Source organism: Macaca mulatta, chromosome 10 (assembly GCF_049350105.2).
Source record: "Macaca mulatta isolate MMU2019108-1 chromosome 10, T2T-MMU8v2.0, whole genome shotgun sequence".
Taxonomy (NCBI): domain Eukaryota; kingdom Metazoa; phylum Chordata; class Mammalia; order Primates; family Cercopithecidae; genus Macaca; species Macaca mulatta.
Genome location: NC_133415.1, coordinates 24,826,903 through 24,841,700, shown reverse-complemented (window position 1 = coordinate 24,841,700; position 14,798 = coordinate 24,826,903). Strand labels below are relative to the sequence as shown.

At 47.2% G+C, this 14,798-nt stretch overlaps 1 long non-coding RNA gene across 1 annotated transcript in view; it reads left to right on the top strand.

Moving 5' to 3' along the window:
- The window catches only part of LOC107000618 (uncharacterized), a 52,511-nt gene extending 46,944 nt beyond the window's left edge, over positions 1-5,567 (top strand). Inside the window, exons 9-11 of the long non-coding RNA XR_013399436.1 lie at positions 702-908; positions 4,816-4,918; positions 5,404-5,567. This is a non-coding gene — a long non-coding RNA (uncharacterized LOC107000618). The remainder of the gene's footprint in view (positions 1-701; positions 909-4,815; positions 4,919-5,403) is intronic.
- The last annotated feature ends 9,231 nt before the right edge of the window (positions 5,568-14,798 follow it).

The following is a 14,798-nucleotide window of genomic DNA, read 5'->3' as shown; positions in this document are numbered from 1 at the left end:
CAAAAAATAAAAATTAGCTGGGCATGGTGGAGTGTGCTGGTAGTCCCAGCTACTAGGGAGGCTGAGATGGGAGGATCACTGGAGCCCAGGAGTTCGAGGCTGCAGTGAGCTACAATTGTGCCACTGCACTCTAGCCTGGGCAACAGAGCAAGACTCTGTTGCAAACAAACAAACAAAACCAGACAAAAACCCCTTATTTCCCATTACTCCCAAAAGGGCCATTTTCTTTTCCGGTGGGTTGGCGGCTCCTCTTCCTCACTAGTCTACCGAGAACCAGCTCTGTCGTGCCTCCACACCTGTGCTCCTACTATTTCGTCCCAGGCATGGTCTCCCTTCCCAACTTGTCTACCAAGTCCTACAGTTTAAAGGCTGGATCAAAGTTCTTCTTATTTATTTAAAAATTTTCAAAATTAATTAATTAATTAATTATTTTTTTAAAGAGACAGACTCTCGCTATATTCCCCAGGCTGGAATGCTGTGGCTATTCACAGGCATCATCACGGCTCATTGCAGCCTCGATCTCCTGGCCTCAAGTGATCCTCTGGCCTCTGCCTCCTGAGTAGCTAGGACTACAGGCGTGCACCACTGTGTCTGGTTTAAAGTTCTTTGTGCAGCTGATTTATCCCTTCTTGGATGCCGTAGACCCATATCATAGTGGAGGTTAATTTAAAATAAAATGTCTTTTTGTGATTCTCCGACAGGCAGCCCACCTGGGAGGAATTTTCCGGAGATCACTGTCTGATGACCCTGTCTGGGAATTGGAGCCATCCAAGTTACACTGACCGTGTTTGGGTTGGGATATTGAGGAGGCTGTGGTTAAAAGCATATGATGGGAGATCATATTGTACTTGTGAGTGAGATCCGGCTGGAGGAATGTTTTAGTTCTTCAGAAATACCAACGGGTCTCTGTAAGTAACATAGGGTGGTGAGCCAAGCACAATGAGATCACTGAGGTGTCCCAGCAAGAATCGATCTGTTTAGAGAAGAGACATTGCTTCTCTTATTTTAAAAAATTTTTAAACATTTTATTTTTAAATTTGCTGCCTTTAACAAGCTGCTTCTAACAGCCTCAGGGCGAGGAGCCCATGAGTGCAAGGACAGGAGAGGGGTCTGCAAGTTCTACTTGGGTAGGGCTTGGGGCATCACAGGAGTGCAGGGGCCCCCTCTCTGGGATCCAGTTTAACCCTGATGACATCCCCTATGCAGCAAATAACTCCAAGTAACCAGCAGCAGCTGGTCCACACCACAGTCTGTGAGAGGTTGCTCACGCCTTGCCTGTTTTCCTACCTCTTCATCCTAAGGAAAAAGACCCACAGTCTGAGTGCCCTGTTCTGGGACATAGGTGGGGAACAGGCAGGGATGGGAGGTGGAGAGCACTTTCTTCTGCACCCATTAAATAGATGCCTTTTATTTTTGATGCAAGGCCTCCCTCTGTCACCCAGACTGGAGGGCAATGGCGCAATTGTGGCTCACTGCTGCCTCAGTCTCCAGATGGCTCAAGCCATCCTCCCCCATCAACCGTCCAAGTATCTGGATTTACAGGTGCATGCCACCATGCCCAGCTAATTTTTTCTATTTTTTTGTAGAGATGGGCTTTCACTATTTTGCCCAGGCTAGTCTCCAACTTCTGGGCTCAACCGATCCACCCTCCTCGGCCTCCCAAGTCCTAGGATTATAGGTGTGAGCCACTGCGCCTGGCGTTTTTGCCTTTTGAAAGTATCTGTTGTTAATAGTATTCAATTGGGTTGAACCTTGCTAGGGACCAATGTGAATTTGCATAAATTAGTCTATGAAAATTTGCATACCATCAGCAAATTTGTGATGCGCAGAACTTCAGAAATAGAAGGAAGCTAAGGGGGGTGTCAAATGCAGCTTCTTTTTTTACCTGAAAAGAAACCGAAGTCCAGCTCAGGGAAGGTCACACAGCTAATTTTTTTTTTTTTTTTTTTTTTTGTGAGATGGACTCTCGCTCTGCCGCCCAGGCTGGAGTGCAGTGGCCCGATCTAGGCTCACTGCAAGCTCCGCCTCCCGGGTTCACCCCATTCTCCTGCCTCAGCCTCCGGAGTAGCTGGGACTACAGGCGCCGCCACCTCGCCTGGCTAGTTTTTTTTTGTATTTTTAGTAGAGACGGGGTTTCACCGTGTTAGCCAGGATGGTCTCGATCTCCTGACCTCGTGATCCGCCCGTCTCGGCCTCCCAAAGGGCTGGGATTACAGGCTTGAGCCACCGCGCCCGGCCCACACAGCTAATTCTTATAGGGAGACAGACCCAGGGACATCATGGTGCCCCCGAGATTAGTACTGCCCCTCGAACATCCACATTTTCTGTCCCTAGCCCATTGGAACCCCTTAAAGTTGGTCCCTTGAGCTTGAGTGATAGCACAGGTGATGGAAAGTAGGCAGGCTTGCCATTGAAGCTCCAGCCTAGCTCTGCACAATATCAGCTGTGTGACCTTGAGCAAATCACTTAACCACTCTGAGCCTGGCATTTCTAAATATCAAGGTAGCAATGCCCTCTTCACTGCCCTGTTGTGACAAATAAGATATATTCCATAGATATGATCCATGTAATATTAAACTACCATTTACTGAGTCTCCCCTATGGAAAGCACCTAGTAGGTGCTCAAAAACTCCCAGTCCTTTCTTCCCCTCCCTTAATGTGTCACTGCATCCGGGTAATTTATGCCTATTTCCTGTGTTCCTTTGAGAAGTGCATGTCATGCTCTGCACAAAAGTGACTCTTACGGTGGCATTTCAAGCATCATGGCAGGGTGCTCAGACGTTGGTGGATATATTTTAAGCTGGGGTGCATGGTGGGCACTCTCAGGGACTCTCATGCGTGTCTTGAGCCCTTCCTGTGAACCTGACTGACCGTGGCTTCTGTGCCATTTTCATTCCAGCCAAGAATGTTCTGAAACGAAGCCGATATCTGAGGGATCCAGGATGCCTGTGCCCCTCTCTTACCCTGTCTCAGGGGATGATTTAGGCACCAAGAATTTTCCTTATGGTTGCAAGATGATTAAAAAAATCACACACTCAAATGCTTTTCTGAGGGTGACATTTTTCATAGCCCCTCTCCCTCCTCCATAGATTTCCTGGGTTCCATCCAGCTCTGGCTCTAGCTCGCTCCGTGATTCTGGACAAGTCACTTCATCTCTCCAAGCCTTGTCTATAAAGTAGGGATAATACTCCTTCCCACTTCAGAGAGTCATTAGGGGATTAAACTGTGACCCATATGTAGTCAAGGGTCCAGCACACACTGACAACTCAGCAAATATTAGCCATCACTCCAAACTAAGAAGGCAGGGTTCCAGTTGGGTGTGGTGGCTCACATCTGTAATCCCAGCACTTTGGGAGGCTGAGGCGGGCAGATCACGAGGTCAAGAGATTGAGACCATCCTGGCCAACATGGTGAAACCCCATCTCTATTAAAAATACAAAAATTAGCTGGGTGTGGTGGCGCACACCTGTAGTCCCAGCTACTCAGGAGGCTGAGGCAGGAGAATTGCTTGAACCTGGGAGGCGGAGGTTGCCGTGAGCCAAGATCGTGCTATTGCACTCCAGCCTGGCAACAGAGTGAGAATCCGTTAAAAAAAAAAAAAAAAAAAAAGGCAAGATTCCATTAACTTCCAGAAGGTAGACTGTCTTAAATATTGGGCAATTCCCTTTCCTCCTCTAGGCCTCAGCTTTCCTGTCTGAAAAATGGGAGTAGGACAAGGGAACTGGATCACAGGCCTTAACATGACATTCTGTGGTTACTAAATAAGGCCCCACAAAGACAGTGTCGGGGACCAAGGAGCTCAGGTTGCCTGCTCCACCTTTGCCACCTGCAAGACTGTATACTCCAGCCAGTAAGGACCTCACTGTTCTCACTCACTAGTGTGTCCTCAGCCCCAGCCCAGAGACTCTGGCTAAGGGCTGACACATAATAAATCCACGTGAATGGACGCAGGAGCTCCGCTCTGATCTGTTGTATCTGCTGAGTTTTTGCATACAATTTTGTTTGAACAAAGAACCACTTGGTTTATCTATCAGTCAGGGCTCAGCAGGAAACACATGATGCATACATAATTGGGATAATTTGAGGACAGTTTAGTAAAGGAACTGTTTACAAAGGTGTGGGGAGAGTGTAGGGAACCTACACAGGAGGGTATAATTGGGGTCTAGCGTCAGCGGGCGCCATCATCATTCCTAACCAGATGAGGGAAGGTTAAGAGTTAAGGGGAGAAGGTGCCGAGGGAGAAAAGATCCTTGGCTGAGACCTTCAGTGAAGGGATGCAGCCAATCCTCAGAGACTGGCCGGCAGGAGCAGGGGGAACAAGGACCCTGACTCCATCTACCCTGCCCCTGATTTCCTTCTGGGCCTCCAGTTGGCAGAACCAAATCAGAAGGTGGAGGGCAAGACAGTCCACTGAAGTCCACATGGGGAGAAGGGTGGAGAGGCAATCTGGGGGTTGTATGAGGGGCACAAAAAAAAGATGCCGGACACAGATGGCCAGCACCGCTCCCCCTGCCACCTGCCCCCACCCTCACACCGCACAACACACTCACAGCACAGGACCAGAGAGCAGATCTCTACTTTCTAAGGATCTTTTCAGGTCTGACCTGCAGATTCTTCCGTTTTAAATCAAGGCTAAAATATATCAAGGCTTACTGAGGTCTAGTGGCAGCTCAGCGTTATCAGTGGGTTGGGTAGTGCTTGCTGGTCTGGTACTAATGGCACAATTTTATTGCATTTAGGTCAAATTGTGCCTCAATTCCAATGTCGTATTTTTGGGTCATGGGTCTCCTCTCTCTTTCTTTTCTAAATGTGCAGGAGTATTCCTCCTGGTCCTTTGGGATGCTGACAGAGGAGCAGATATACAGCATCTCTGCCATGATATAAGGGCTGCTGCGGTGCACAGCTGTCTCCCTAGAAGGTACTGCAGGGGTGTAAAACTTCTCCTCCCTGCATTGTCAGCGCGTGTCCCCGTGGATGTCTGCTGGCTTTTTCAAAAATCCTTGTAGAACAGTGGTTCTCAAATGGTGATTTTGTCCCCCTCGCCCCAGGGGACCTTTGGCAATGTCTTGAGATGTTTTTGGTTGCCGTGATTGAGGAGGTGCTACCTGCATCTGCTGGGCAGAGGCCAGGGATACTGCTCAACATCCCACAATGCACAGGACAATCTTCTCTACAGCAATGAATTATCCAGTCCACAATCTCAATAGCACCAATATTGAGAAACCCTGTTGAAGATGGAGCCTATCCATGGGGCACTGATCTTGGAGTCTCCCTCTTCCTGAATACTTGAAGTCCCTCTGCAGACTCTTGGATACCTCCAGCAATGGGGAGCTCACCAACTGTTTTGAAGCCAGGCAGGTCTGGGCTCTTCTTGTGACTGTGTGACTCTGGATTTTCCCACAGGTGGGAGTGGCTCCACCACCTTGAGCTTCAGTTTCCCCCAGTGCCATGGGATTAGCAGCAGCCCTGCCTCACAGACGGTGCGAGGATGAAATGAGATGATGTGCCGGAGTTGGCTGGTGTGGTGCAGGGTATACAGAGAGTGCTCAATAAACGTTCCCTGCTGCGAATGCCCTGTCCTGGTTCACTCACCTGCATTGTGGAGCAGATGAACGGTAGGGTTTCTTTTGTCTCCAAAAATGAAGCACTGAGTGAAGAATAACGTGTAGGTCTTTGGGGGAACTTTCCCCTTTGGGGTCGTTTCCCTGTAATATTTGCTCATGAACATTTTGGCTGAATCATCTCTGTGGGTGTTGGAAAGAAGCCTTCTAGCCTGGTTTTATGACAGTCTGTGAAGGGAGAATCAGAATTCCTAAAGAAGGAAGCAGTGGGGTGTCAGTTAAGTTGGGAAGCTGATGGCTCTGAGGGCCACCATTCATCACATTTCATTGAGGGGCAGCTCTACTTGGCTGCCAAAGGGTGGGCTTGGGACCCAGCAGGGCCTAGCTTGGGAGACCGGAGTTGGTGGGATGTGAGAGGGGGAATGGCCATCCCCGAAGTGTCCCAACATCTGGGTCTAGAGAGCCCTGTACTCCTGGAGGAATTGCTCAGCACTCTGTATCTGCTCTCCCAAATGCACGGCTCTGGGGAGATGTGTAGGGCTTGGGGAGGAAGTATGTGCAGGGCTCAGGCCCGGGTCCATGGACTTTGAGAAATGACACTTCCCTTCATTCCCATAATTGCTTAAAGCCCTCCTTCTGTGCAGGCTCCATGCTCATTCTCTCATCTTGTTCTACGATTATCCCGTTTAGTGGATGAAAAGATTAAGGCCCGGAGAGGTGATGCCCCTTTCTGAGGTCACACAAATGAGAAGGGGCATGGCTGGGACTCATTCCAGGTGGCCGGGCTCCGGAGCCTGCTCCTGTGTCTCCGGCTCTGCTGTGCTGGCTTCTGCAGAGCCTGCTTGTGGCTTGGGTATCAGCATGCACCTCAGCCCTCCTCCATCCATTTCCCCTTAGCCCAGGATCCTCCAGTCTATGCGAGAAACCAACTGTTGACAACATTTAATCTCTCCTGGAGATTAGTGATAATTTGTGGCCTCACCAAGGTGGGGAGAGTTATTATTCAAAGTACATATAAAGTCAAGAATGTAAGATAGAAAGCAGTGTGACCAAGGGCATGGAACCTGTGGAGCAGAGGGACATGGCGGGGATGGACAGGCCAGGGAGCCCGGACCTGTGGGAAGGAGTTACTCAACATTTCACATCTACCTGCTGTTCCCTAGGACAGGGACCTGCGGGTTTTTGAGGGACCAGATGGAAGAACGTGGGAAGTGTGGGTTTATGGGGAGACAAGAGAACAATGAGAGACAAGAGAGAGAATCCAAGAAGAGATGAAAGAAGGGGAGCAAAGAGGGGAGGGTGAGGGGGAAAGGGACCAGAGAGAAGAGATGACAAATAAGGGTGCCCATGACTGCACTGACCTCCTGTTGTGGGATGGATGCTGTACTAAACACTCCTGCCTGCTTTACCTCACGTCCTTAGGACAATATGATAATGCAGGTTCATTTATTCCCATTCTACAGATCAGAACACAGGTTCAAGTGAGCTTCCCCAAATTGGAGAACTAGCCAGCAACCAAGGCTGTGATTCAAATCCAAGATCAACACACCAGGGGACAGATTTCTGCTTTTCCCCACTTGTCTTAGTCTATTTGAGCTGGTATCAGAGAATACCTGAGACTAAGTAACTTACATGCAGAAATTTATTGCTCACAGCTCTGGAGACTGAGAGGTACAAAATCAAGGTGCTGGCAGACTTGGAGATTCTGATTCCAAGATAGTGCCTGGAATGCTGCATCCTCCAAAGGGGAGGAACAAAACACTTCATCTTCACATGGCAGAAGGCAAAAAAGAGGCAAAAGAGAGCCAAACTCATCCTTTATAATGGCATCGATCCCACTCATGAGGGCAGAACCCTCGTGACCCATCCACCTCCCAAAGGTCCCATCTCTCTCCACTGTTCCAACAGCAGTTAAATGTCAACACGAGTTTCGGAGACACACATTCAAACCCTAGCGCTGCTGGAAGGTTTTCTCCTAGGGTGTGTTTGAAGGAGCATAGGATATGGGGGTGAAGTCACCTGGGTTCAAGTTCCACCCCTGCCTTGTGTGGGCTCATTGGGCAGCATTGGGGCCAATGAAGTTCTCAATGGGGCCAATGGAATTCTCACTGGAACCAATAAAGCCAGTCCCTGGGAGGTGGCTCCCTGCCTCTTGCGCACCAGGTAACCTTGGACCTATTCTGTCAGCCATCTGAGCCTTATGTTCTTCGCCTATTAGAAATAGTAAGATAAACCTTCACAAGGTGGTTGTGAGGACTGAGTCAGCTGATCCCCGGGAAAGTGGTGTCTACATTTTAAAGTGTTGTGCTTGCACAAGGGTTTCTATTCATCATCACTGTTTCTGGTTTCTAGAACCTGGGTTTTCCCCAGACTCCCCAAGGGGCAAGATCAACCTGGTAACACATGTTACTCTGCAGGTAGCAGCCCTGCACCTGCAGCCCGCTCTCATTTCCACCTCATTGTAGCAACCATGTGTTTCTTTCCACTGCTGGAGCCTCTGGCGTCCCCTGCTGGGCCACTGTCCTTGTGCCCTGTCATCTCAGACCTGCTTTCTGCCCTCCTGGGACTGCAGGTCTACATGGATGCCCTAGGTTGCCTTTTCTGCTTTGTGTGATTTTTATACTTATTGCTCTCAATATAGTTAATTCTACATAAGACTGTATGGTCCCATGTCCTGGTTGTTGTACATCTTCTAAGTAGGTGGCCATGGTAAAGAGCTTATATGGTTTCTTCACTTGCTCACCATTAACTGAGTCATTTATTTAACTCTTTGGTTATTTGCGCATCTACCCATCCAATGGTCATTTCATTTATTTCAGCAACATTCAACAGACTTTTACTCAGCATTTATTATGTACAGTTGCTGAACAGATAAATACAGTAACTGCCTTTTTCTTTTGAATCAATGTCTCACTCTGTCACCCAGACTAGAGTGCAGTGGTGCAATTATGACTCACTGCAGGCTGGAACTCCCAGGCTCAAGCAATCCTCCCACCTCAGCCTCCCAAGTAGTCAGGACTACAGGGGCAAACCTCTATACCCGGCTATTTTTTTTTTCATTTTTTATCTTTTATAGAGATGGGGTCTTCCTATGTCATCCAGGATTGTCTTGAACACCTAAGTACCATTTTTAAAATGTGGTAAAATCCATATAACAGGAATGTCACCATTTTAACCATTTTTAAGTGTACAATGTAGTGGCATCAATTACATTCACGATGTTGTGCAACCCTCAGCACTATCTGTTTCCAAATCTTCACCCCAAACAGAAACTCTGTACCCAGTAAGCAATAATTCCCCGTTCCTCCTTACCCCCTAGTCCCTGGTAACCTCCAATTTGCATTCTATCTCTGCAAATTTGCCTATTCTGGATATTTCAGATAAGTGGAATCATACAGTATTTATCTTTTGTGTCTGGCTTATTTCACTTAGCATAATATTTTCAAGGTTCAACCATGATGTAGCATATACCAGGACATCATTCTTTTTATGTCTTAATAATATTTAATCATATGGATATATCATATTTTATTCACCCATTTGTCCGTCAATGGACACTTGGGTCGTTTGCACCTTTTAGCTATTATGAATAATACTGCTCTGGACATTTGTGTACAAGTATCTGTTTGAATGACTGTTTCCAATTCTTTTGTGTATATACCTAGAAGCAGACATTCTGGGTCATAGCATAAATCTATGTTGAAATTTTCAGGGAACCAATAGCTGCCATTTGTCAGCACTTATGATGAGTCAGACATTGAGTTTTATACTTTATTCAGAATGTAATCTAATCCTATGATAGCACCTCAAGGAACTTATCATCCCTCAGATGAAGACACTGAGTTGAAGAGAGTGTATCAGTCAACTATTGCCGAGTAACAAACCACCCCTAAATCCAGTGGTTCACAGCAGCCATCACTTATTCTTGCTCACAAATTTGCAAGTTGGCTCAGGGCTGGTTAATCAAGGCTGGGCTCTGCATGGGGAGCTTGGTTGAGGCGGCTCAGCTCCACATGCTTCTGAACCTCTTGAGAGCAGAAGGCTGGCCTGAGAATGTTCTTCTTAAGCCAGGAGTGCAAGAGAATGGATTAAAGCCTGCAATACATCTTTTGAAACAGGCATCCTGTCACTTCCTCCTCATTCTGTTGTCTAAAGCAAGTCTTATGCCCAAACCCAAAGTCAAATGGCAGGGAAATATACTCTGCTCCGTTAGTGGGATAAATTGCAAAGTCACATGGCAAAGAACACAAACAAAGGAGGGAATAAAGAGTTGGGGCCAATAATATAATCTAGCACAGGGATAGTCATGATTCTCCTAAGATCAGAATGTTTGTGGAGTAGGGCCAGAATTCAACCTGAAGCCACTGGACTCCAACTCTCGAACTCTTCTGATTTTATCTCTTTGCTTTACAAAGACAGAACACTGAAGATTCTGCTCTCAGGGTGCTGATTGCTGTCTGGAAGGCAGAGACTTGTGGATTAGCAAGCACGTGTAAGAAAATGCTCTGGATGTCACAGGGGTGTAATTTGTGCATGGAAAATGGCTGGGGTGAAGAGGAGGGTAGGGAAAGTTCCACCTGAGGAGGGAGAAGTGGAAGAAAGTTTTCCTAGGGGGCTGATCTTTGAGTGGAGTCTTGAAAGTTGGGGTAAGGGGAAGGAAAGGGTGTGCTGGGCTGAGGGAGCAGAAGGACAAAGGCCTGAAGGTTGGTAAGGTGATGGTGAGCTCTGGGGTTTACATGCAGTTCAATAAGATTGGAACAGAATTTCCAGGGCTGGGATGAGGGTACAGAAGTGTGAGAAGTGTCAGCAGTTTTGAAGGATCTTGAAAAGGGATATCCAGGAAATAACTTCAGCTTTTTGTACAAATGAGAAAACAGAGGTTCAGAAGGTTGATGGATGAGCCAACAGCCTCAAGGAGACTGCTGAGTATGTGGACTTGTGCCCCAGGGGAGAAGCTCTTTGGATGACCTATTAATAGTATGAGAGGTGTGTGTTAGTCCATTTTGCATTGCTATAAAGCAATACCCAAGGTTGGGTAATTTATAAATAAAAGAGGTTTATTTTGGCTTACAATTCTGGAGGCTATACAGGAGGAATGGCGCCAGCATCTGTTCCTGGGGAGGGCCTCAGGAAGCTTCCAATCGTGGCAGAAGGTGAAAGGGGAGCAGGCGTGTTACAAGATGGAGCAAGAGAGAGTGGGGAGGAGGTGCCAGGCTCTTTTAAAACAACCAGACCTTGTGGTAACTCATTACCATGGGGAGGGCACCACACCATTCATGAGGCTTCCACCCCCATGACACAAACACCTTCCACTAGCTCCACCCCCAACATTGGGGATTACATTTCAACATGAGATTTTCAGGGGAGGGACAAATATTCAAACTATATCAAGGTGTATAATGCATAGCAAGGGAGTCAATGCTCAAGGTGGGATAACTTGGGGACTTGGTGGGCATAGGATGGAGGATTTGGAGGCCCAGATTAGAGAGCAAAAGGAAGAACTTGAGATTGAGTGTCTTAGTTCATTTTCTGCTGTTCTAACAGAATGTCTGAAACTGAGCAATTTGTAAAGAACAGAAATGTATCCTTTTACAGTTCTAGAGGCTGGAAAGTCCAAGATCAATATGCTGGTACCTGGTGTGGGTCTTCTTACTGCATCTTCACATGGCAGAAGGTGGAAGGGCAAGAGAGGGGTGAACTCTGTGTCCTCACACGGCAGACGAGCAGAAGAGAGTGAATCCACTCGTGCAAACACTTTTCATAGTGGCATTAATCTAGTCATGAGGGTGGAGCCTCACCTCCCAAAACTGCTGCATTGGGGATTAAGTTTCAACATGATTTTGGAGAAGACAAAACATTCAAATCATAGCAATGAGTATAGGACGCAAGCCAGTACCCTCACTGTATCAGGGGTCTGGTCAGACCAGCGTTGGCTACAAATTTCCTGCTGCAAAACATGAGCTCTCAAATGGAAAAGAAATGAAGATAGTTCACACCTTGTCACATGCAACAAAAATGTAGCTTTATTTTATCTGGGAAGAGCAGAGAGCCACTGAAGGATTTTGAGCAGTGCAGTGACGGAGATAGGTTTTAAAGGTCATTTTGGGACTAGAGCATGAGGCAGCAATACAGCAGAATTCACCAAGTGGGGTCCAAGCTGATTCCATTGGATTATTAGTGAAGGGTTCTAATCCTGCCAGGGGGCTGGTGCCACAGAGTTGTGCCACATGTGACAAAGGACATGCTCCCTGAGCCAATCTCTGGACTCTGCAAGTTCAGTGCTTAGGGTCAATCACTCATTCCACAAATGTTTATTGAGCACTTACTATGTGCCAGGCACTGTGCTAGAACTCCAGGTGGACATAGGCGTGAACAAAGAGGCAAACAAATCTATGCCATCATGGAACTTGCAGTTTGAAGAGTTCCTCAGCTGGGGCAAACCCAGTGACTGTTTCTCAATTCCCTCACTGTCTGTTCAGCTCCCTTGACAGCTGGCCCATTCCGTCTCAGGCTACACCTAGCACTAGCACACGGTGAAAGGAGAAGGGCACCAGACCACCAGGTCTCCTGTCATCATCCTGGCCTTGAATATCAGGACCTGAAGAAACCTTTACTTTTATTATTATTATTAATTTTATTTTTATTTTTATTTTTTTGAGACAGAGTCTCACTCTTATCATCCAGGCTGGAGTGCAGTGGCATGATCTCAGCTTCACCTCCTGGGTTCAAGTGATTCTCCTGCCTCAGCCTTCCAAGTAGCTGGGATTACAGGTGCGTGCCACCATGCCCAGCTAATTTTTTTGTATTTTTGGTAGAGACAACGTTTCACCATGTTGGCCAGGCTGGTCTCAAACTCCTGACTTTAGGTGATGTGCCCGCCTCGGCCTCCCAAAGTGTTGGGATTACGGGTGTGAGCCACCGCACCTGACCTGTTTTTATTTTTAAATTTAGTTTTTTGAGACAGAGTCTTGCTCTGTCACCCAGGCTGGAGTGCAGAGGCACGATCTCAGCTCACTGAAACCTCTACCTCCCGGGTTCAAGCCATTCTCCTGCCTCAGCCTTCCGAGTAATCTGGATCTACAGGCATGCACCACCATGCCCGGGTAATTTTTGTATTTTTATAGAGACGGGGTTTCACCATGTTGGCCAGGCTGGTCTCGAACTCTTGACCTCAGGTGATCCACCTGCTTCAGCCTCCCAGAGTACTGGGATTACAGGTGTGAGCCACCATGCATGGCCAGAAGGGACCTTGACACCCCTAGAGTGCACACACATCTTTGCAGCTGGGAAAACTGAAGCCCGGAGAGGCCAATAGCTTCCTCAACGGCACACAACATTAGAGGTAGGGCAGGAAACAGAGCTCTTTTCACTATCCAGTTTTTTAGTATTTTTGTTTGTTTTCACTAATAATTATTGAGTGTCCACTGTGTGTAAGGCCTTGGAGATACAGATATGAATAAGTCGCAAGGAGTCCCTAGGCCCTTGAAGCCTCACCATCTAGTCTAGTGTTGTCCAATATAACTTTCTGGGTGATAGAATCATTCCATGTGGTAACCACAAACCACATGTGACCGCTGCAACTGAAATGTGCCTGGTGCAACTGAGGAAGTGAAGTCCTAACTTTATCTCATTTAAATTAATTTAAACTTAAGCATCCACATTTGGCCAGTGGCAGCTGTGTTGGACATTGTAAGTCTGGTCTATGGTCACATGACCTCACACACACACATTGATATTGTTTTACTGTGTCCCCACTCAAATCTCATCTTGAATTGTGGTTCCCATAATCCCCATGTGTCGTGGGAGGGAGTTGATGGGAGGTAATTTAATCATGGGGGCATTTACCCTCATGCTGTTCTCATGATAGTGAGTGAGCTCTCACTATATCTGATGGTTTTATAAGGGGCTTTTCCCCCTTTGGCTTGGCACTTCTTTGTACTGCCGCCCCGTGAAGAAGGACATGTTTATGTCCCCTTCCACAATGATTGTAAGTTTCCTGAGGACTTCCCAGCCCTGCAGAACTGAGAGTCAATTAAACCTCTTTCCTTTATAAACTACCCAGTCTCCAGAATGTCTTTTTTTTTTTTTTGAGACGGAGTCTTGCTCTGTCGCCCAGGCTGGAGTGCAGTGGCGCCATCTTGGCTCACTGCAAGCTCCACCTCCCGGGTTCATGCCATTCTTCTGCCTCAGCCTCCTGAGTAGCTGGGACTACAGGTGCCCGCCACCACGCCCAGCTAATTTTTTGTATTTTTTAGTAGAGACGAGGTTTTACCATGTTAGCCAGGATGGTCTTGATCTCCTGACCTCGTGATCCGCCTGCCTCGGCCTCCCAAAGTGCTGGGATTACAGGCGTGAGCCACCGCGCCTGACCAGTATGTCTTTATTAGCAGCATGAGAACAGACTAACACACACAGTCATGAACTGTGATGAGTGCTGTGAGAGATCAGAACCACTACGTTGTGGGTCCCCAGGACCACTGACAGGTTCCATGAGTGATTTCAAGTCCTTTGCTAGAAGGACTCCCAGAACTCAGAAGACCTGTTATCCTCATGGTTATGATTTATTACAACAAAAGGATTCAGATTAAAATCTGCCAAAGAAAAAGGTGCAGAGGGCAGGGTCCGGGAGAGACTTCCAGTTGTCCTCTCCCACTGGAATCTTACAAATATGCCTAATTCTCCCACCAATGATGTGTGACAACATGTATCGAGTGTTGCCAACCATGGAAACTCACCTGAGCCTTGGTGTTCAGGGTTTTAATTGGAGGTCAGTCACATAGGTGTAGAGTTACCACATGAATGACCTTAATTACTTAGTCACTAGCCCCTCCAGAAGTCAACGTGATGTAAAAGGCTCCCACCATAATCACATGGTTACATGGACTGTCTGGCCTGGTTTGGCCCAAGTACCCAGGTATACAAAGACACTTGAGTTAGGGAGGATACTGCAAGAGTTTAGGGTGAATCTCCCAGCAGTCAGTCAGGTCCTTTCTTTGGAACACGCAGGGTTTGAACCCCCTAAGTCTGCTAAGTTAACTGTTTAATGCACACTAGGAATCTATTAGGGAAAATGACAGGGGCTTTGAAGCTTGGAGATTTAGAGAAGGTGTTGCTTGTTGCTGACCATTTCATCTGAGTGAGTTATCACCCTTCTCAGTGGCATGCTCCTACCATTAGACTTATTGTCATTTATAATTTTTCTATTTATCTGCTTGTTTACTTGCTTTTATCTGCCTC